Source organism: Zonotrichia leucophrys, chromosome 1, assembly GCF_028769735.1.
Source record: "Zonotrichia leucophrys gambelii isolate GWCS_2022_RI chromosome 1, RI_Zleu_2.0, whole genome shotgun sequence".
Classification (NCBI taxonomy): Eukaryota; Metazoa; Chordata; class Aves; order Passeriformes; family Passerellidae; genus Zonotrichia; species Zonotrichia leucophrys.
Genome location: NC_088169.1, coordinates 50,637,598 through 50,660,852, shown reverse-complemented (window position 1 = coordinate 50,660,852; position 23,255 = coordinate 50,637,598).

Here is a 23,255-nt window from a genome sequence, read left to right as displayed (position 1 = left end):
ATTGATAATGGCAGGTAGATCTTTGCATGGCAAGTCACTAAAATACAAGTGCAGCCCAGGTCAGTGGCAAGTGAACACTGTTACCACCTGACAGCTGTTTAGTGGCCTGTCTGAAGTGCCTTACTCTTCATCCCACTCCTAGTGGGGAAGTGGCTGTATCCCAAATAGCATTAATGGCTCCTCTATTTTTAGCTGCAGCAAGGCAACCAAAGACCATGCAGAGCCAGGGAGCTAGGGATGTAGGTAGTGTGCTGTGACCCACCAGACCTGCTGGGTCTCTGGTTAAACTGGACACTTTGACCACTGCATTCCTGTCAGACTGTGGTTCAGGCCCTGCTTAAGAGCTGGGATTACTGTCTCCACAGTAATCCTTTGATTCCTGTCTCAGTGGCTCACATCTCCTGTCCTTACACCAGGTTTTTCATCTCAAACCTTACCAAAACCATCATGTTTGAAAAATTAAGGGATTCTTTTTTTGTCCTTCTTCAGGGAAACCATCCATCAAAGGAAGCTACCACATTTCCAAGCCCTTTATCATTCTGTGTGCTTTCCTCTGGACTCTGCCAAATTTTTCTACTTACCTCATAAAATATAATGAGCAGACACAATGAGCAGACAAAATGCTCTGAACCTTACCAACACTAACTACAGGGTAGTTATTATTTCCCTTGCCAAACATTAATGCTCCTTTGACACAGCTCAAGATATATTTTACTTCTACAGAATCTCAGGTTCACTTATGCTTTCTAGTCCATAACAGAGTGCCCCTTGAATGCATGTGTTTCTAGTGCTTGAGAGTCTATTTCAGCTGGATTTCTAACCACTAAAGGCAAGCTTTTAGGTGCTTATGAAAGGATAATGTGATGGACCTAAACTCTCTTTAGGCTCTTTTTTCTTGGTTCTGCCATATTCTTCTACCTCTCTGTTAAAACATGCTCTGTTAATTCCAAAATCACACTTCAGGTTTTGATTATGAAGAAGGCAAAGGTGGCACTGAATGTTTCTGCTCCTCCTATTATTCACTGTCTTTCCCTGTTCTGAAATTAACCCTTTCCTTGCCTTTATGTCCCACTTCTATGTTGATAAAATTTCTTTATAATCTTGAATGTTCCTACTTATCATACCATATCACAGAAGATTTTGGATTGGGAAGTACTACAAAGATCATCTAGTTGCCACCCCCCTGCCATGGGCAGAAATGTCTTTCACTAGATTGAGTTGCCCAGAGTCCTATCCAACCTGGCCTTGAACACACTCTGGGATGGGACATGCACAACTTCTCTGGGCAGCCTGTTCCAGTGCCTCACCACCCTCACAGTAAAGAATTTCTACCTGATAACTAATCTAAATCAACCCTTTTTCAGTATAAATCCATTCCAAATTATCCTATTACTACATGCCCTTGAAAAAGGTCCCTTTCCAGCATTCAAGTAGGCTCCCTTTAGGCTGCCATGTTGTATTTTTAATGTTGTGGTTTTAATGGTTTTTACTTTCTTTGTGCTGCTTTTTATCCTATTTCTCTTTTTTAGTGATATCTTTTTGAATGTCACCAAAGAGCTTTCACTGCAGCTGGAAATAGGCTATTGCTAAACTCTTTTTTTTTTTTTTTGCAAGAAGATAACTAACTTGCTGTTGTACACTTGGTAAAATTTATCAAAATAACTCCACCATGCTCCTTCTTCTTAATATTTTATATTGGGGTAATTAACTAGATGTCTATAGTTTAAGTGAGCTAAATGATGGTTAGGAAGAGAAAATCAGTTCAGGCACCATTGAAAATGGTCTAAGTGACCTTTCCAGCCTCTGGTCACTACTCTAAAAAGGCACAGAACATCTGTAGATCTGGTATAATATCTGCCATGTTAAGGAAGCTTCCCAGTCTGACCATTAGTGAAACTCTCTGGCACTCACACTTCCAACACCAGAGAATTTCTGCGGGGACTGCGGCCCCCTCACCTCATGGGAACCCAGTGGATGCCCTGCTTTGCTCCCCACACACCCCACTCACACAGTCAGACCAGGTTTACTCAGCAGTTCAGCCCCACGTTTCCCACAGCAGAGTCTCAGGTGGCTCATTCCATAAAACCATTTATTCACAGCAGAGTAACACAGAAACAGCCTGAGCTGGTTCCTCCAAGGAGGAACTCCCAACAAAGAAAAAAAATTAAGTCATTGGCCTTTTATAGCCTCACAGTCTCTCCACATGCCAGTCTCATTCTTCCTCCTGAGTCTTTGGCCCTTGGCCCACCCTGTGTCCATCCACCTCGCTGGCATCACACATTTTCATCTCCTTCATTATCCAAAAGATTGGCAATTCTCAGGTCCTGCTGTGTCTCTCAGTGTCCAAGGACCCAGCTGGGTGCTACCTGTCTTCATGCCCTTTGTTATCCTGAAGGTTGCCGGTTTGTGAACTCCAAGTTATTCACCTTATCCTAAAGTGGGTTCATGACGTTCACTATCATCTATAGTGAACCTACATGTTTATTCAAATATCCAAATGCAGATATTTAGTGCTGTTTGTGATGTCATAGGGCCTAGCTCTCCTTCCAGAGGATCACAGACATTCTGCAGGTTGTTTGTCATATTTACCACCCCTGCACAGGTGTCCTGGACAGCTCAGAAATTTCAGTGCTGCTGCATACCTCACTATGAATCAGAGGGGAAAGATGAACCTCACAGGATCATCTTGAGGCTGTCCAGAAATTAGGCTTTAGTTCAGTGTGGTCTTGCAGATTTGGAATTAGGCAGTATTGTCTAAAGACAACAGAATTCTTAAGAGATGCCTGTCTCTTTAAGGATATATTTTAAAAAACACATAATTAAAGAACAAATAAAAATTATTCATACACATATAAACTGATTGTTACTTTACCTCTTGTTGCACCACTACAGGTTCAGCTCATGATTTCTTTACAATCTAGCATTTCTCAGTGCACATTCAGAAATAGCTCACCATTCATACTGGTTCCTTAAACTGAAGTGCATAATTAAGTTTTGATTTGCATACTGGCACAGCTGTGTTAGGTTGTGTCCTAAGGCTCATCTGCACCACTGCAAAAGAAGCTTAGACAGAAAATGGCAGAAGGCAGCCCCAAACAGTTCCTTCCCTGCCAGGCTGCTCCCAGGCTTATCCCAGCGGCCATCATCCCATCAAAGGCACATCCCCAAAAAGCACAGAGGGGCAGAGGGGCTAGATGCCAGGTGGAAACCCCAGTCAAGTACTCCCAAGGAAGGAGTGCCTTGTGCCAGCCCCTCTCAGGACTCCTCCAGGAGACCCATCATTCCCGTGGTTCAATTCTGTAGTCCAGCCCTGTGAATCATCAGGAGCAGCTCTCCAGATTGTCCATCAGACTAAAGGCTGTTTGCCAGCAACTGGGGACACTGAGATCCAGAGGATAGCTACTGGGCAGACTGAATATCTGATATGGCTGCTGGAGGGATCCACTTTACCCATGTACATGTATATTCTCACTGATGAGCCTCCATCCTGTCCTGCTGGGGGGGGCAGGGGAGGAGGTGGGTGCTGCCTGTGCCTGTGTGGGTGCTCTGAATGCCTGTGTGGTCTGTGCAGCACACGTGGGTATGGGGTAACTCTGTGTGTGTGTGTGTGTCTGCCTGCTGGGGATACATCCCTGCCTCGCTGCTGCCTGGACTCAGGGGTTTGGCCGTCCTATCACATCCTTAAATATCCTTTATGAGATCTTCAGATTAGTGCCAGATTCTCCTTGTGATCTCTGCCTTTCAGGTGTGTTAGCCTGCTCGAGTCACTAATCATCTAATGTGAGGAGGGGTTCACACTACAAGCCTTTTAAAAACCGACCTTTTATCAGTAAATCTTGACTGAAGAGGAATGACAAATCACTCTAAAAATGAGACAAAATTGCTCTTTGATAGTGTTACTCTTATAAGCTTAAGGCCCTATTACAGCATTATATCTCCCTCAATGAAAGTTAAAGGAGTTGATGAAAAATCAAGGCTGCTAAATGTGTTTGGAAAGGTTGTAGAAAATATACAATTCAGTAGCAGTGCCATCATTCAGACCCATCAGCTGGTTTCTTCTACATTTGCTGCAGGGACTTGCACAGTTGAATGCTGCAGCCAATCACCTATTTTATGGTCAGCACGAATAGAATGAAATATTGTTCCTTCACAGTACGTTCACTTGAAATGAACTTTTACCTTAGAAGAATGATAGTCTGTCTTCTCACTCTGTGAGATTCTTAAAAGGCTCAGGAAGCTCAAGCAAAGAGGCTTTGAAACTGTTAATCTTCAGCCAGCTTGTGAAGCAGATATACATGCTTTGCACTGGAAGCAATCTCATTTTTGGTCATGGACAGTGTGGTTTGATGCTTTGGAAGCCTCGTGGATGTCATCTCTGGTTGTTAAAGAAGTCTGTATCAGTGTCAGGTCATGGTGATTCAACATGAGTAAGATTAGGTTGTGTGTGATGCAGTGGATCTTCTCAGCCACTCCTGATTAGTGCTTCTAGGCAATTAAAACAGCTCTTTGCTGCTGCAGTCTCATCAAAGCTGCATCCTCCTTCTCTCCATCTGGTGTGAGAGCAGCTTTGCCTTCCCCTGTCCCACAAGAGGACACAGACACAGGCAGTGTGCTCATCACAATGAACAAGGACAGGTGCTATAAGCTTAGTCTCTGGGAGCTGGGAACACAAGATCACATCTTTTTGCATTGATCTTCTGAGGGGAAGTCAACATGACTGGGCAGTCCCATATATAAATTGTTTGATTTCAGACACTGAAGTATTTCCCCTCTTCCTGCAATTTAACTTCAACATTTTATTCATCATTGCATCAGTCTTGACACATAAACTGAGAATGGCATGCATCAGTCTTGACACATAAACTGAGAATGGCATGGACTTTGCCGTCACTCTTCTCTGAACTATGGCTGTGGTGCAAAGGGAGTCTTTGTATTCCTTGAAGACAAGGCTTTGGCTCTGGAAAGGACTAATGATTACAGCTGTCTGGACTGTCTGACATATTATTATTCCACTCTCTAACTGCATGGAAATTTCAAGCTGCTTACAGGTATCACATTAGAAAGGCTTTTCAAATCCTCTGTATTCAATAGCAGTACTACCAGTGGGAAAGCTCTTGGTAGTATCTTTCCACTGCCCACTGCTAATCTTTGTAGCTATCCTAGAGGCTATACAGTCAGGAGTAGTGACATTGTCAAGAAGAGTGCACAATATTTGAGAAATGCACCATCTTGAGCCTTGGAATTAGCCAACTGTTTTTTCTGAAAGCAAAGATTCCTGAGTTCTCTGGCAGGAAAGAGGGAAAGCTGGTCTCAAGGAGCTCTGATTTCTCCAAAATCTGTATTTTCTGGTCATGGCTTTTCCTTTTGTCTGACATTCCTTGAATTGAAGCGCGTTAAGATCTGTGAGTTAATGCAGTGAGCCCTGGGCTTCATGGCAGTGCTGACCAAAGCCAGAGATTCCCTGCTGGCTACATTAACACTGGTAGGCCTTTTCCTGGATGCCATTTGCCTTCCATCTCACATGGTCTTTTCCTGGCATAGCAGAAAGCAAAACATTTTGGCCTCATGTCAAACATGCTGAAATCATGTATTAAACAGTGGAGTAAAACTGCATTGCTGCTCCCTGTTTGTACCTAACAAATGCTCTCAGCAGCCGAGATGCAGTTTTCAGTCACTCGTGCAGGCACACACGGTACAGAGAGGATTCCTGCTGTGACTTGGGACAGGGCCAGAGCACATCTGAGCTCTCTCCAGTGCAGCATTCCCACTGCCGCTGTAGCCATGGATCAGTAAATGGTACATGTCACACATGTATCCCAAGAAAGTGCTACCACAGGGGTGTGGAGACCTTCAAGTTTTGCCAGGCCAATGACAAAAACATATTTATCCTCCTCATCCCCACCAAAATGAATTGTAATATAACTATTTGACAGTAATAGATGATTTGCACTTTATTTGATTGAAAAAGTAACATTGGAATTTTTTTTTACATTATTCCAATAGCATTCTGTTCCTCTGAATTACTTTCATAAGGATATCATATATCTACCAATGAAACTTCCATTTATCAGACTTTTTCTAGGGGGAAGAGAAAACATCATAAATGTTATGCCACAAATGGCAAACTTGGGATAGGGCTGTTTAAATTAGGACAAGCCACTTGTCTCTACAAATTTTTTTAGGGTGCCCCCTGGGACATCCTTTTTTCTTGTTTGCTTGTTTGTTTTTTTGGTTTTTTTGTTTTGTTTTGTTTTTTGCTTGTTTTTTGTTTATGTGCTTTGCCTCTTCCCATTATTATTTCTCCATAAAACACTTTATTTCTTTGCTCCCCAAGAATCCACCAAGGGACAGATCTTGAAGTGGATGGTGGAAGATGTTTCAAACTACACAATCTCACCCATCTGACTTCTCCCAACCTAGCTATTATAAGACCAAATTGTTCAAACAAGCTTTCTTTATACTGAAGTACATTATTCAGGCTCAGAAGGAAAGATCTTGGCCCTTCAGCACCCACTATAGAGACTTCTGCTTTCAGAGTTGCAGGTGCTATTTTCATTCCCCAAATCATAACAATAATAGCAGTTTTTAGAAAGCTATAATACTTTCTCCCTTTTTATAATACTCCTTTTCTTTGTTCCAGCCAGGCTGTACTGACTCCCTTCTCAGTATCAAATATAATTTAGTCATACTAAGCCTGAGCTGTCACAGACTCTAAATGCTGTATCTATATACCTGCTGAAGACTTGGACAAATTGCTCACAAGCAAGACTGGTGACATTTGAAAGAAATGGCATTCAGTCATCAGCAGATTCAAATTAAGATATAGCACTTATCATAGATAGAGTATATATTATTTAAAATTTAATGCATCTTCCTGAGCTCTTAAAACACTTGTAGGGGAAAAAGCCATTTCAAGCCTTTAATAAAAATCACATTTAAGAGAGGCAGATGTGAACGAGTATCATTAATATTTCAAAAATTAAATCCCAAGTTTCTAAGATGCAGATTTTTAGTGGGCAAGCTATCTCTAAAAACAGTAGGTGAAAAACATGTGTGCGTATGCGTGTGCTTGCTTTTGCAAACAAATGACAAAGATATTGTCATAACTTTGTTAGAGAAAAATGTCACACCTCTTTCATGCACACCTGTTCTTATCAACTATTCATATTTCCCCACAGCATGTTGACATTGCAGTTCCTTGTTTCATGGCAGACTGACATCCTTCTGTTTGCAAATAAATATGGTAACATTTTATACACAATTTTGAAATCATTCAGTTATCTCAGTCTTGGAAAAAAAGGGAAAGATTCTAGTTGACTCCCTTATTCTCTCCCAGGGCAAGGTTGCTGTAAAAAAACTACTCACCAGTTCAATTCTTGCTGAAATAGAGCTACCTGAGCTTAAATTACAACAGAAACTGTATTGTTAAGCCTTGCTAAGGGAGGACAGCGTTTGAGAGATAGCTCACAAATGCACCTGGGTGATGTTGCAAGATAAGGCCGTGGCAGCTGAAGTGGCTGAGACAGCTCAGGGAATCTGTCTCTGTATACTTATGAATTCTGCTTGATTTTCTGATCTTCACCTCTGACCAAAACCTTCAGTGTGTATTAAATCTTTCATTTTATGGGCAAAAGCAGCCAGAGCCAGAGAGACTGAACAAGACCATTAACATTTGAATAACCTTGTCTTGCTGAAACAGGAGATACTGGTAGCCCCATCAACTGTTAATAACCTTCTGCCTAAATCCTGGCAGAGGTCAGAGAGAAAAAATTGAGGTGTTCAGAAGATTGGAGCTGGTTTTTTATGAAGACATGGTCTCTTACATTTTGCTTAATAGGTGGAAGATTTAGAAGGAGACAAAGCAGCAGGCAGCCTGTACTTCTCAGGTCTTTTGTATTTCACTAAGATGTGAAAGGCTTTCACTTATGGTATGGAAGTAGAGTTTTCAAATATCCATATTTTTGGAGCCTTTGCATTAATTTAACTTCTAAAGACATTAATTTTCTGGGGTTCCATGGTGCTTTTCCCTCTGCTTAGTTCTCAGCTGTAAAATAGGAAGGCCCAAAGGTATACACGAGCTATCAGTGAAACTCAGTGATGCTTGGCATTGGCATTGGGCTTGGGGCAAACATCTGATGTTCCAGGGCGAGAGCCTGACTCCCAGAACTAAGCTGAGGAGTTAGGCAGGGTGATGATAACCATTTCTTCTGTATTAACAGTGGGAAAAATTGTCTTCTGCTGCCCTTTGAGTGCCTAAGTTCCATACTCAAGTGCTGCAGAGGTCTTCAAAATGAACACTGAAATACTGTCACATGCCAGATATGCCCCTGTCTTGTGCCAGTGGAGTTTTACAAAATCAGCTAGCTGAGCAACCTTGCCAAAATATAAGTATTTAGGTAATTGAAACACTGAACAGAAAGAGCTAAAGGTAATCCTGCCCAATAGCAGCCACAGACCAAAGTTAAGAATTTTTTCTGGGTAGCAGAACAACAGTCTTTAAACTCAGAGTCCAAATAGAAGCAGGAAAAACAGAGGTCTGAAATTAAGCCTCCAAAATCTAACTAGCTAGTCCATCCCTAAGCAAAAGTGAGTTATTGGATCTATGCATTCTGTTCTTCACTTTGGAAAAGACTACCCCGAGTTTTAAAGCAAGAAAATTTACGAATATTTAGCACAGTGAGTGAAGACAGATTATTTTCTTCAATCCAGAGTTCACAGGCTATTCCTCAAAGATTCATATTAGCTATTTTGTTTGGACTTGACAATCTTGCAGATCTTTTCCAAACTTAACAGTTCTATGAATTTACATGGCTCTCTGCTTAGAATGATGTTTTGTCCTTTTGGGTACCTTCCAATGGCTTATAACAGAGTTTAGTAAGAAATTAACAAAATCAGGCATATGCACTAGACTGGGACTTCAGTATAGTATTTGACTGCTAGCTTCAACAAAGAGTTTTTGCATGATCTCAAAAACAATCTATTTGCAATACAAAACAGTACCTGTTTCAATAAGCAAGATCTCAGCAAAGGTGAAACAAAATCATTACTCCAAGCTGATTCAAGTATTGCCCTTTCACCATCATGAACAGACAAGTGCAGGTTTACTTGAGGGTGAGCCAAAAGCAGAGTAATACCAGTTTAAAATACCCCAAGATGATGTAGCACTCCTATCAGAAAAGTCTGGGCAGAGGTGTGGTTGCCTCCCACTCACATATGAGAAGCACATTTGCAATTGGGATATCACATCTCTGTGGAATTCCGTATATGTCACTCTAATTCAAATGGAAGAAAGTCCTCATGATAAGGATTGATATCAAGAAAAACAGATTTAGGCTGAAATAGCTTTGGTGTTTATGTATTTTCAGAGATAATCAGTAACCATTTTAGGATTTTTTTTCAGGGAATATGAGTTCATGAGAATGAAACTGGAACAAAGGAGTGCAGTGTCAGAAGGAGTTTATTACTCCGTAGTAGTATATAAGAAGCAAGGGCAAGACAATTTTTATTTAAAAGTCCTCAACAGGGACTTGGAGATTTTGTGATTAAGGGAGGGAAGATTCAGGCTTAAAGGACAATGCCACAGAAAATGTAGAAGCTGACAGCAAGATGATTAAGGGGTGAAATTTAATAGAATTAACAAATGTTAAATGGGATTAGTTGGCAGATCCTGAAGATTTTCCTGCTTACTTTCCTATGACTAAGATTAGGAATACTGGCAAGCCAGTCAGTGGTCTGAGTAATGCCACCAGGTGTACATCACATACAAGTTATGTTGAAATCTATACCTTGGTCTCCTAATTAAATCACTAAAGCAAGCAGCATATGGAGAAATTAAAGAAAGAACACATAGAGATTGGAAGGTTGCGATGCACAGTCTTTTGCAAAAACAAATGCACTTTCAAATTACTGCACATAACATTAATGGAGCATTTACAAAGACTTGGGTGGTACATTTTCTTAAGAATTCCCATTGCCATTCCCCCCATTTAGAATATTTTAAGTGTTCTCACTTGTTATTTGGACATATATATGTTACATGATTCCACAAAAGCATCTTGGAGAGTACTTTCCTGTTCCTTTTGAATAAGGAATGAGGAAACTGTATTTTTAAAATTAAATAGCACTGAAAAATAAATAATACAGCCAAAGGTGAGTGAGTGAATCATAGGGAAAATTTTGGTTGAAATGTTTCCCCTTTATTCTTACCATTGGAGACTAGATTTCATAACAAGCCTCAGGTTTATTGTCATTCAAAATTGCTTGTGAAATTTTTTTTTGGACTTCTGAGCCTTTGAATACCAGCTTTTGATATTTTTTTTTTACTCAATAGACAGTGAGAGGGAAGATTTTGCATATGTTCCAGTGTGATAGAGTGAGGCATAAGATGCTTCTTTTTACTGTGAGCATATTTTATTTTCCATATGGAACTGGGGAAAAAAACCCCTTGTAATCAGACATGAAACAACAGATGACAACACCATAGTCAGCCTGTTGTTTTTTATGAATGAGACAATCATGCAAACACACCAACTAGAGGAAGAGTAAAAACAGTTGAACTAAGATTAGGATAGAAGATCTTGCTTCCATGAATGAACATAACAGAGGGTAGAGGAGGCAATAATAATGTGTAGAAGTCTGGGCTATTGGGAAAGCAGGACTGGCCATATATTTACCAATTTTTTTACAAGACCAGAAACCAATATCTGGGATGATGGCATCAGCTGGTTTGCACACCCCCTCCTTAGGCACATTTGTCTTAGTGAAAGCTAAATTGAGTGGTAGAAAACAGAACAAGAGAACAAGCTAGGGATGATCTCAGGCCTGCTGCCTTGTTCTCTTACTTGGAAATACAAATGTTTCCTTTAGATCATAACTGGAAGACATAAGGCATAGGAAGACCTGAGAAAGAAGCCCCAAAACAAACATGCTCTCTTTCTTTATTTTTTCTGTTTTCTTTTTTTTTCCTTTTTTTTTTTTTTTTTTTTGTCTGAGAGAGTGAAAGTGTATCTGTAAATGAACATTGTAAATGAGAATCTCTTATACCCAGAGCAACAATACAAAAAGTAATCTGTCATGTCGGGAGTCAGGCTGTGGTATTTTGTATTTCTGCACCTTATTCTGGGTACTTTTAAGCAACCATTTTCTGGAAAAAAAATACTGGGAGCAAGGGGGAAAACTGAGGATAACTCAATATGAAAAATTTTAGTTGAGAGTTGTCTGCTGGAAATGGTTTCTCGTGTCTAAAGCCTACAAGTGCTAGGTTATAACCCCGCCTTGGAAGGTTATGCCTTCTGTAAAGTTCTATCAGCTCTTTCCATTTTTTCCACCTCTTTATCCCTTCCTATATATACTATTCCTTTCATTCAGCTTACTAGTGGGTAGGAGGATAAGGAAAGAAGTGTCAGAGCTTGGATGTTTTTTCCACCATGCACTACACAGCACTCCTACAACAATTCCCCACAGAGCACAACAGGGAAATGCAATTCTTCAAACACAGATAAATGAGGAAGATTATTGCCAAAGAAGATATGAACGCCAAGAACTTTTTAAATTATTTCCCTGTGTGGATTCCATTAGTGACCAGTAAAGATGCCCTGGCTTACCCTGCTGTAAAAGTGCCATAGCATTAAAAAAAAGTAGGGACTAGAACAAACTGGGATCTTGCCTCCTCTTTGAAGCAGTGTTAGCCAACTGACATGGGGTGTCCAGACAAATATTAAGTGTGAACTAGCCAGTGAGCTGAAAATAGGCCATCCTTTAGGTGAGTCCAGTGTCTCTGACAGAGCAGATTTGTATTGTAGCTGCTTACAGTATTTGCAATTCATATTATGCAGGCCAGTGCAAATTGTAAAGGACATCTTGTACAATCAAGCTGTAATCAAAATTTACTTCCACAGACGATCCAGGCATTTCAGCTAAGAATACACTTTTTAGAGTGTTCTTGATAGTAAATTCTAGGCATCAAATTACCACAGCAAGTTTTCATAAAATGGTGTTGATTATGTTTGTATCCTAATTTAATTACTATTCATAGAAAGTATTTTTTGCTATTTGCTCAGCTACGATATGCAATGATTTCACACTGTTATACATTTTACTTTGTACTTTATTATTTGGCAAGGCTAGCAGGATGAAGTAGTCCATCTAATAAGGAGATAGGTGTACTCTTCATTTCTGTATCACAGAGGCATTTAAAAAGAATTAATACTAATGGGCAAAAAAGGAAGAATCCTTTGAATGTAAAATAATGTAAGAAACATCTGGGATTTGGTATGATGAGATGCCGATTTTGAGAATGAAATATTTCAATGAAATAAGTGACAAGGCTCAATGTCTTGTACTGCAAGATCCTGCATTGAACCACTTTTGTAAATTGGTATATTGCGATTATACATAACTATTTTAAACCTCATATTCATTTCAAGAATATTACTTCACTGATGTAATCTCAGATATGTACTCAATGCAACAATTTTTTACCCTTATCATAAATTCTCAGTCTAATACATTCGGTGCACTGTAACCAGATTTATTTTGTATTTTAATGCTCAGCATCGGTCATAACAGTTTGATTTGGAATTTGAACAGGAGCCACACATTCCCAGTGGGATTCCATTGTTGGTTAATATTAATGTTCCCTTAAAATGAAGCAATACCCAGCTGTCTTTGTATTTATTCAGTGTGAAAGCCAAGCCTTCCAAAAGATAGGTTACGCTGATGTGAGGCTACATCTTTTTGTCCTTAGGGTTTGGAGGCTGAACCTTAGAGCTGCCAGACAGATTTGGGAAATTTGATGTCACTGCTTAAGGATCTGAGCCAGAGGATACTCATCACCTGAGCCAGCACGAATTCACCAACACAGGTCAGCTGGTAGGAGCCCATGTGAATGAGAACTCTGATCATTAATGTCACCCCAGAGATGTGAGAGCCTTCCCTGCTGGCAGAAATAGATTCCACTAGCACCAAGAGCATACTTTACTGATAGGAGAACTGAGATTTGCAGTATGTCATGGGGGTAGTGGAACAAGTTTAAATATAATACAGTGGTGTCTGATTATTTGATAAAATAACTGCTGAAATAAACCCCAAAGATGTCACATGCTCTAGATGACAAAATAAATTTAAAGCAAATCAAACTGATTCATGAGTTGCATATACTTTTAAAAGAGCTCAAATAGGAAGTTTTTACCTCCTTTAGCAGTTTGTAAAAGTGATAGGTGAGCAGGGGAAAAGTGAAGAGGTTTTATAGCAGGTGACGCATTGCTTGATTGTATCATGACTAACATTCAAAAAATATTTTATACTGATCAGATCAGTTCAAAAATCTATATCAGCAAAACAGAAAGAGACTCGAATGAAGGGGGACATACCCACACAGGACCTTTCATCTGGAATTTTTCTGGGTGCTTTTTCAGATACATACAACCATACTAAGAAGAAAAAGAGATAACAGATTTTGTTTTCCCTTCTGAGATTCACAGTGTCAAGGAATTCTGCCACTGGACACTAGTAATAAATAAATTTGGGCTGATCTAGAGGATATAATAAGACAAATGTTAGCATCCCCTCAGCCAACACCTATTCCATTGAGGAATCAACACAGAAAGCCACTGAGGGTTCAGCGATACAGTCACAACTTGTATGCTCCTCACCATCCAACACTGCCTCCAGGAGTGTAGCATATCCAGAGAGGGAGAAATAAAGTGAGCTCATTAACAAACAGATGATAATCTCTTAGGTGTTTGGCAGTCAAGGTGTTGTGGTTTTACCCCTTCAACCAAGCACCATGCAGCTGCTCACTCACTCTCCTAGCAGCAGGATCAGGGAGAGAATCAGAAAAGCAAAAGTGAGAAAATTCATGGGTTGACTTAAAGGTAGTTCAATAGGTAAATCAGAATCTGTGCACCCAAGCAAAGTTCAACTTCAATTAATTCACTGCTTCCCATGGGCCGGCAGGTGTTCAGCCATCTCCAGGAGGGCAGGGCCCCATCACAGGTGATGGTTCATGGGCAAACAAACAACATCACCACCACCATCTCCCCATTGCCTCCTACTTTACCCCCGCCCTTTATATACTGATCATGAAGCCATATGGTCTGAAATATCCCTCTGGTCAGTTTGGCTCACCTGTCCTGGCTGTGTCTAGTCCCAGCCTCCCCTGCACCCCAACTCCCTCACCAGCATGGCAGTATGGAAAGCAGAAAAGCCCTTGGCTCTGTGCAAGCCCTGCTGAGCAAGAAAAAAAACATCTCTACGTTATCAACCCTAAGTTTAGCACAAATACAAAACACAGACCCATACCAGCCACTGTGAAGAAAAGTAACTCTACCCCAATCAAAATCAGAACTTACAGCCACAGGACACCAAGAAGTTTATTTTACATACTTGCATCATATAAAAACAATGTCACATCAAAGTTTTATTTCTAGGTGTTCTGCAGCTGTAAACAGAGAAATGCTGGCCAGTTGCTTCTAAGAGTGTCATGCTTCACTTAAGAAGAGCACAGGTTAAATAAAATATTACCTAAAGATATTATAAATACAATATATTCCAGTGAAGTATCTCCTAACCTTAAAAAACACCATGCCAAAAGGGCTCTGTGAAGCTGAAAGAAAGCCTCATCATGTTTGCCCAATTTCTTGATGAAATATTTAGACATATCAGTGAACAAGAGCATAGAAAACTCAAGTGTAGATAAGAACTGCAATATTAAATGCAGCATTTTGCCTTCCACCTTCCAAGATGAGCATTTTCTCTGTTTTACAGTGCTGCCTGTATAGAATATGGAATAATTCCAAAAGTTGAGCTCTACTGCCCAAAAGGCAGGTAGAAATTTGAATTGTAGATCAGAGTTAAGTGTCAGGCTAATTCTTCTGAGAACTCATGTTCCAAATGTACACTACAGTAACCAGTGGGGACCTGCACATTTAATAAATCCAAGTATTCACACACACAAGACCAGCACATGCAAGGCATACAGTGAGTAATCTTGAACCCAACTGTCTTGTTAAGGACTCTTCTTGCTTGTCATGTGTATTATTAGAACACTGTTTTATTTAGTAGGCAATCTTTTATACATTGACTGGTCTTGGCTGGAATATCCATTTGAATTCCAATAATAGTAATTTCAAAATGGAAATACATAGCAGCACCATGATCAGGTAAGCAGGTTGCTGAAGAGGTACGGATGCCTTTAAACTATAATTGTTCAGAATATGCTAAGCTTTATTGGCCATTTACAGTACTATCTACCTTTGTCAGGTATTTTATGGCATAATTTCTTTCTCCCAAATGTCTTCTCTCAATTAAGTACTACCATTGTGAAGTTTTTTTTCTGGACCTCACTGCTTCTGCAGTAATATTTTCTCACAGAGATGGATACAAAATTTGCACTGTGGGAATATTACCAGTACAAAAACTGGCCAATAACTTCTATTATCCCAACAGCTTGAATACATACAACTGTACCAGATCACACTACATATGCTCTGTAAAATCAAAGATCCATTCATGTTGTTCCACTTGCTCCCATGGCTGGCATTGATGAAAACCAGTAAGGGTTTCAAGTTCATTGGGTTCTTTTTTGTCAGTCTCCTGAATTCTTTCAAAACAGTAACGCACTTTCTCACTTTTAACACTAAAAAATAGAGAAAGGTCAATCTTATTGCAACATCATGAAAGGTTCTGTTGTAAGTCATCTGAAAAAGCCCAGAAAATGGCTGTCTCATTCATCTTTTGCATTCTTCAAGTTCATATTTATTCATAGTCTTAGGAATACAACAGACATTTCCATTGCCCTAGGGACATACACAAACAACCTACACTAGAATTCTGGTATTCTGAATATTAAGGAGCTACCACTGGAATTTCACTCAAATAGTGACTCTTCAAGAGAAAGCTGGGTGGAGTCACTTGGAGCTGGCAGTTCTTGTGCTGTCTGGATTGGTATGATTTCCCCCAGGAGCAGAACAAGCAGCAGCTGAACCTCTGTATGCTCTTTCTTGGGCAATCCTATGTGCCATCTGTTTGTATCATCATAGCAAAACACAAGTCCAGGCTGGCGGTCAGAGGTGTCACCTAATTCATACTCAATAGGAATCACAGTGCCTACAGTTCCACAGTCACACACCAAAAAGGAGTGACCAGAAGCAAGAGTGCTGACCAGAAGCAAGTAAGTAGTGGGTGGAGAACTCTTCATGGTTCTTGTTAGGAAGGGGCCACAATAGCTTATCTATTTTAATGCTTTATGTGATTATTGAAATAAAGTAGCAGCTTCATTCATTTCCATCTTTGTCATATTTACTACTCACACAGAAGCTGCACAAAGAGGCACTAGCTATAACTTCTATCAGTTAACAATTTTCAACTGAGATTGTAAAAAAAAAGCCTCAGAAATAATAATGGTTTGAGGATTTGAAAGAAAAAAGCATTTACTCAAGCACTGTACAAAAGAGCTTGCTGATAGTGTCAGCTAGTAGGGCACAGCAATGACCACTAGCTTCTATGTCTGCTTTGCCAAATGGAATTGGTTATAATACAATTCTCCTCTATGCATTTACTAGAAGAGGAACCTCTTCTAGTAGAGTGCTCCTTTTTTTGAGTGCTCCTCTTACCTTTCTGAATAAAATATATTTCATAGTACTAGTGGCCCTCCTATTATGAAAACATGAATTACTATTTATTAGGACAAGCTGAAAAATTGATTTCTTATGTGAGAATTAGCTAAAAGCCCCAAAACAGAATCCTTCTCTAATGCAAATCCCTTAAAAACCAAGTTTTCTCTAAATTCTCATTGTTCTTGTTATTAGCAACACAACGAACAATTTCAGTGGCATAGAAGTGCATTCAAAAACAGGCTAGAGGTATAGATGTATATTTATCTACCTTGCTAAGTATCCATCAAGTTGAAAGAGGTAATGTGGCTGGTAAGCTTTTATTCAGTTCAATTAAATGAGACACTCTTGCATGTTTCATTTTAGCATATTCCTCCTCTTCCTTTCCTCTCCTCAGTGCAAATGTTTAACCTCCACTGAGCTGCACTTCTTTTCCAAATTCCACTTCATTCGCCACACACCCTAGAACATAAATTGTTTTGTTTGGATAATATTAATGGCACCTGATGCAATACCATCTCACTTTGCAAACTATTACTGCTAAATAAAATAGGGCCACCTGGCCCTGCTTGTCCCTGCTACCAAACTGCCAGGTCATCCTTTTATTCTCTTTTTTTACTGTTCTACCTACAATCCACATCCCTGACAGAAGAGGGTAGTGCTGAGCAGTATGGAGTGGGCAAGTCTGTAGCACCCATACATGAAGCCTGACGTTATCCCTTGAACTTCTTATTATAGTAAAGGCATAGAGTGTAGTAGTAAAGGCATTGGCTTAGAGTCTCTTTAACTTCAGTGAGGACATATTTAGTTTTGATGTGCCTTGGGTTGCAAAGAGGACCAGTGCTGCTAAAATCATGCCTAAGTATTGTCTAGAGTTCACTATATGCCCTTAAGGACTTTGAGGGATTCAATTGAATCAGTCACCTTAGAAAAGGGAGATATCCCAAAAAGGAGGAATTTTACCCAAATTTTGGGCTAGAAAAATTGTCAGCTACAGTCTAGAAAGTTTATATTTGAGAGTACTGAGAAAAAAATTTTACTCGGACAAGAGTCAGATTAAATCTGAATTTCAATATTAGCTGTGTGGATGGAACAGAAAAGGCTTTTTAGAAATAGAAATAATTTTTATTACAGAGAAATAATCTGCAAATTTCTTCCATAACTATGGTCATGGGGATATAGCTGCAAGCAAAGCATTGGTGTTTCCCTGCTAGTTCAGTGGTGACATGCTTTTAGTAAAGGACTGAAAGGTCTTTTTTGCTGTATCGTGCTTGAGATGGCAGTCAGACATTCACAATGACATGTGAGAAAGAGAACCTGGAGTTTGAGATGAGGCAGGGAAAAGAAAATGGAGCAGGATAAAATCTCTGAACTGTCAAGGATTAAGAAGCTGAGTGTGACATTCTGGATTTTGGTGCCTTTGCCATTTGATGAATGGAGCTAGGCAAATCAAAGAGAAGCCCCTGAGAAACACCAAAGTCTGAGGGTTCAGGAAAGCCCACCAAGGAATGGAATTGCTCAAGGAACAATTTGTTTACCCTAGAAACCATCTAGGAGTAGAAACATATGAAAGAGATAGTGAAGGACAATGACAGCCAAGAAGGAAATGGAGCATTGCTTCTGTCATCTGGGGGAAAAAGAGCTTTGGTGAAAGTAGGATTTGTCAAGTCCATAAGTTCACTAATGTCTTTATGGTCCTTACTATCTTAGCCTCATAAAGGCTTAAACTCTGGCCCAGACCACCCTGTACCCCTGCCTGTGGCCCTGAAGTTCCATGTAGATTCATGTCTGGGCACTCAGAGCTAGGCTGTAGGGAGGCTAGTCTCTCATCTTGCCTTCTGTTGTTCCTGACTAAATGTCCTGGAAAGCTTCATGGCCTGACTTGTTACCTAGCCTTGACTGAAGGAGTGATGCTCATTACTTGCCCTCATTTGACTTTTAAGTATAGCTACCTTTGACAGGGCAATTCTGCTCTTCTGTTGTAAACTGGCACATATATCCTGAATCTTCATTACTGCTGGTGCAGTCCCTCCTGAAACTCAACCAAGATGAGTTAGATTAAAAAAAAAAACCAAAAACAAAACAAAAAACAACAACAACAAAAACAAACCCAAAAACCCACCACTACTGCCTTTGCCCAAAATGACTGAAATATATAACACATAAGAGCACAAAGCCATTGATAACATCCTAGGTTTGCTTGCAGGAGGAGGAGACTAGAACGTGCAAGTTTGGCTAAATTGCAATTCCACACCATACACATCAGTGCTGGAGGATGTGGTCTTGCTTTTTGTCAGGAATAACTGCATGTCCCTGATGAGCAACAGGAATGGCTACCATCTTGCCTTCATCTCAGTGGCCACAGAGAATTAAGTCAAGGTGGTCAACACCTTTTGTGTGTAAACCACATTTTCTTTTGTATGCTTTTGTTATGAATATTGCTGCAGTTATTGTGCCATTCTTATTCCATCACTGTTTGCTTTCAGTAAATTGCTGTCTCAGCCCACACTCTCTGCCTGCCTGTCACTGGAGAGGGCAGGGGAAAGGGAATGGCTTGTTTGGGGTTAATTCCCAGCTGCTTTTAAACCACACCAGTGGTGTTTACTACTTTTAATGTTCTACTGGGCTAGGAATAGAACAGCTTTTTCAGTTCCACTTAAAGTATCTGTGGTTCTTGAGCTCATGGTCATTTATTTACTTGAAATCACCTTGGTCTTACTATCTGTTGAAGTTCAAAGATGGTGTTATAGATATTAGTAAAGCTGCCTAACCGTGAATGACAACTCTATCAGGTATGGTATATTCTGGTGGAAAAAGTTGTAACACTTTTCAGCAAGGATCTGTACTGGTCCCCATTTTTCAGTTGCTAAATGCTCTATAAATGTAAAATGAAGTACAGTTGATATCAAGTTATTTTACCAAAATGGCAGAAGTCCACTTGTGTTAGGAAAATTCTGCTTTCAAATAAAAAAAAAAGTTATGTTTTTAAGTTCAAAAATAATGACACTTTAAAAATTATTTCTAAAAATTTTCACAGAGAAACAATAGAAAAATATAGTTAACAGCAGGTATAAGCTTCAAGGCAAAATCTAAAAATAAGAGCCATGGAAGAGCAAATTTGCATTTCCTTATTATTTTACCATGTTTATGATAATTTAATCTGAAAGTATTTTCTCATTTTTATCAGGTACAAGAATTAAATATTTCAGATAAGCTTTCATCCAAATTTTATATCCACTAAAGAATGGTTGACTACAAAACTTGAGTCAGTATTACAGATATAAACACTAGATTTTACATCAGCAAAATTCATGCTAGTCACTCATTTTTCAAGTTAACAGGAAACTACAATCACTAAAACAAGATTTTAAAAGCTGGTACTTAATGCATAAATCTATATGTGTGAACTTTAATCTATATGTGTCTCTGGCATGTTTTTCAAAACCGGTCATACCTGCTGTCTGTGACTCATTATGTAGGCAATCAAGGACCAGACCCAGGAGCAAAATTAAATTATTTGGTCATATGTGTGCTTCTTGAGGTCATCATCAGAACTCCTTTAAACAGTAGAGACAGATATCTAACACAGCTGGGCCCTTATCTTAGAGGGAGAAGATCCACCTTCTGGCCAAGCCCAGCAGAAATCTCCATATGGTTGCTTTTAAATGAGCTGAATATTACCTGTTAAGTTCTTAACAAAAATGAGGGTTTTTTTCTTAGCTCAGCTTCTAGCAGGACATTGTTGAAATTAAAAAGTAGTTTCACAGATTTGTTGGGATATTAAGGCTTTCTTTCACAATGAGAGGTAGTACAGAAGTGTGCAGAGCTCAAAGAGATAGATTACTGACGTACAAGTCAAATGCAAAATGCCTGAGTTACGCACCCTGATAAAAAGCTCCCTAATGTCATGACCTATTCTAGCAATACTCAAATGTGAAGGAGATGAGGGAAGCCTAAGTTACCATTTTTTACAAGAGGTAATCTTAAATTCAAGGAAGACATGAAGAATACTCTTACCCTAATATTTCAATCCAAACCAGAAATTATACCGTGAATTTCAGAAGAGCTAAGAGCTCAGAATTTATGCTTTTTTAGCAGCAGTGATTTTTATAAATGATCACAATAATATGAGTGCAGAAAAATGGAATTTGTGACCATGCACTGTTGAATGAGGACCAAGTGTTCCTGCTTGGTTACCAAGGCACAGGCAGGACAGTGTGACAGTTCTTTCAGAGGCAGACATAGTTATGTCAATGTTATGCCCCTAAAACAAGTGCTCAGAGATTTACAGTTTGAATTCACTTGAAAATGAAGCTAACCTCTGTGCCAAATATCCCAACACAAATATTAACCCAGGACTCCACAAGCTATACTATGTGTTAGTGAGCTTGCAGGTAAAGTTTAAGTTGTTGATTTTGATTAAAAGAGCCATAAATTAGTTTAGGACTCACAGAGTCCATGTTCACCAGCTCAGATAAATAAACAGCCAACAGCCTATTTGACAGGCAGTCTTTAAATTGACTTTATTTTCAAATAAAAGACTTTAACCCTCAAGTGAGCCAGGAAAGAGCAAAGCCTGCTACTCCTGCTAGTCCTTGTAAGTCTTGTTTCACACCAGACTGCATCTAAGGGGCTGCTTATATCTTTCAGCTTGGAATTGTTCTAGTTGATCCCTGGTACTTTAATGATTTTTTAAGGAAACAATGATAAGGCAGCTGCTTTTGTAGGTGCTTAAGTACTATTGTAAAACTTCTTCATCTTTTTCATCACTATTCACCTCTCCATGAAAAAAAGACACTTCAACAGCCATTAAGTCTTATGATTTCCTGAGAAAAGGTAACAATTGCTTGGGTAGTTGAGAAGCAGAGACAGGTTATAAATAAAGCACTGCCATAATTTTTATCAAGGCAGTATAGGCAGAATAAGCACTGCAATCCCTAGCAGATGCTACTTGAGAGTTTCAACTGCCCAGATGACAATGAGGCACTTATTTAGTATTTCAGTGTGCTCTGGAAGAGGCTCTTGGCTCAGACAACAATAAGTATCATTCTCAAAACCACCTCCTTTGAAAATACCTGTGTGAAAAAAATTATGTTAAAGTCTGCATTTTCAAGAATTAAAGTATTAAAAAAATATGCACACAAAATGCTGAAGTGTTTTGTTCACCACTTAACTCGCTGTGGCTACGATTGCTCCAAACCTACAAATGTCAACATGAACTGGTTAAACTCCAATTCAATGTTAGACAGAGAAACTGGATGTAATTGGTTTTGAGTCTCTGCCTTCTATCCTAATTCTGAGACCACTTTTTACTAATTCAAATAAGGGTTTTTCATTTTTCCCTCTTCAAATTTTCCAACATTTGAAGATATGAAAAGGAACCATATATTGTGATTAGCATATATTGTGACTGAATTTAACCTGGGGAAAAATATGTCAAAGTAGTCTTCCTTTAAAATAAAATAGAAAACTTGCACGTAATATGTTTCTTTAAAAATCCTTATTTCTGTACCAAAAAGTGATAGGAGCACAGGAATTGCATACTGACAGCAAATCACTGAGCACCACTACCAGCAACAAGCAATCAGCTGGTAAAAGTCATAGATAAAAATCAGATCTCCTAATTAAATGTTCAACATACTTAAAGGGAGATCAGCAAATATAAGGAATAAGTGGCAGCACTCCAAAAAAATGCAAACTGCCAAATAACAATGAAAGCTAGTTTAAAAAATAAAAATAAAAAGAGATCCTTGGAGCAGACCTAGAGGCAGAAAATCCAAAGAATCACAGAATTGTCAAGGTTGGAAAATATCTTTAAGATCATTGAGTCCAACTGTTAGCCCAACACCACCATGTTCATAACTAAGCCATGTCCCCAAGGGCCACATCCAGAAATTTTTTTAACATTTCTGTGGATGATATCTCTACCACTTCCTTGAAATGCCTGGCCACCTTTTCCCTGACTAAATTTTTCTAATATCCAGTCTAAAGCTCCCCTGGTCCATCTTGAGGCCATTTCCTCTTGTCCTGCTGCTTGTTACCAAGGAAAAGACACCAAGCTCCTCCTCCACTACAATCTCCTTTCACGCAGTTGTGAGGAGCAATAAGGTCTCCCTGTTTGAGCCTCCTTTTCTCCAGGGTAAACAGGCCCAGCTCCCTCAGCTGCTTCTCCTTGGTCTTGTGCTTCAGACCCTTCACCAGCTCCCTTGCCTTTCTCTGGACCCTCTCCATCACCTCAATGTCTCACCTGCAGTGAGGGGCCCAGAACTGGACACAGGATTTGAGGTGTGGCCTCACCACTGCCACATACTGCCCTGGTCCTGCTGACACTACTGCTGACACAGGCCAGGATGCCATTGGCCTTCTTGGCCCCCTGGGCACACGCTGCCTCATGTTCAGCTGTTGACCAGCACTCCCAAGTCATTTTCTGCCAGGCAGATTTCCAGTGACACTTCCCCCACCCTGTAGCATTGCATGGCATTGTTGTTGCTCAAGTACTCAAGCACTTTGCTTGGTGGAACCTCACATCATTGGCCTCAGGCCATTGATCCAGCCTGTCCTGATCCCTCCGTTGAGCCTTCCTGACCTCCAGCAGATCAACACTCCTGCCCAGCTTCGTTTTGTTTGCAAACTTGCTGAGGG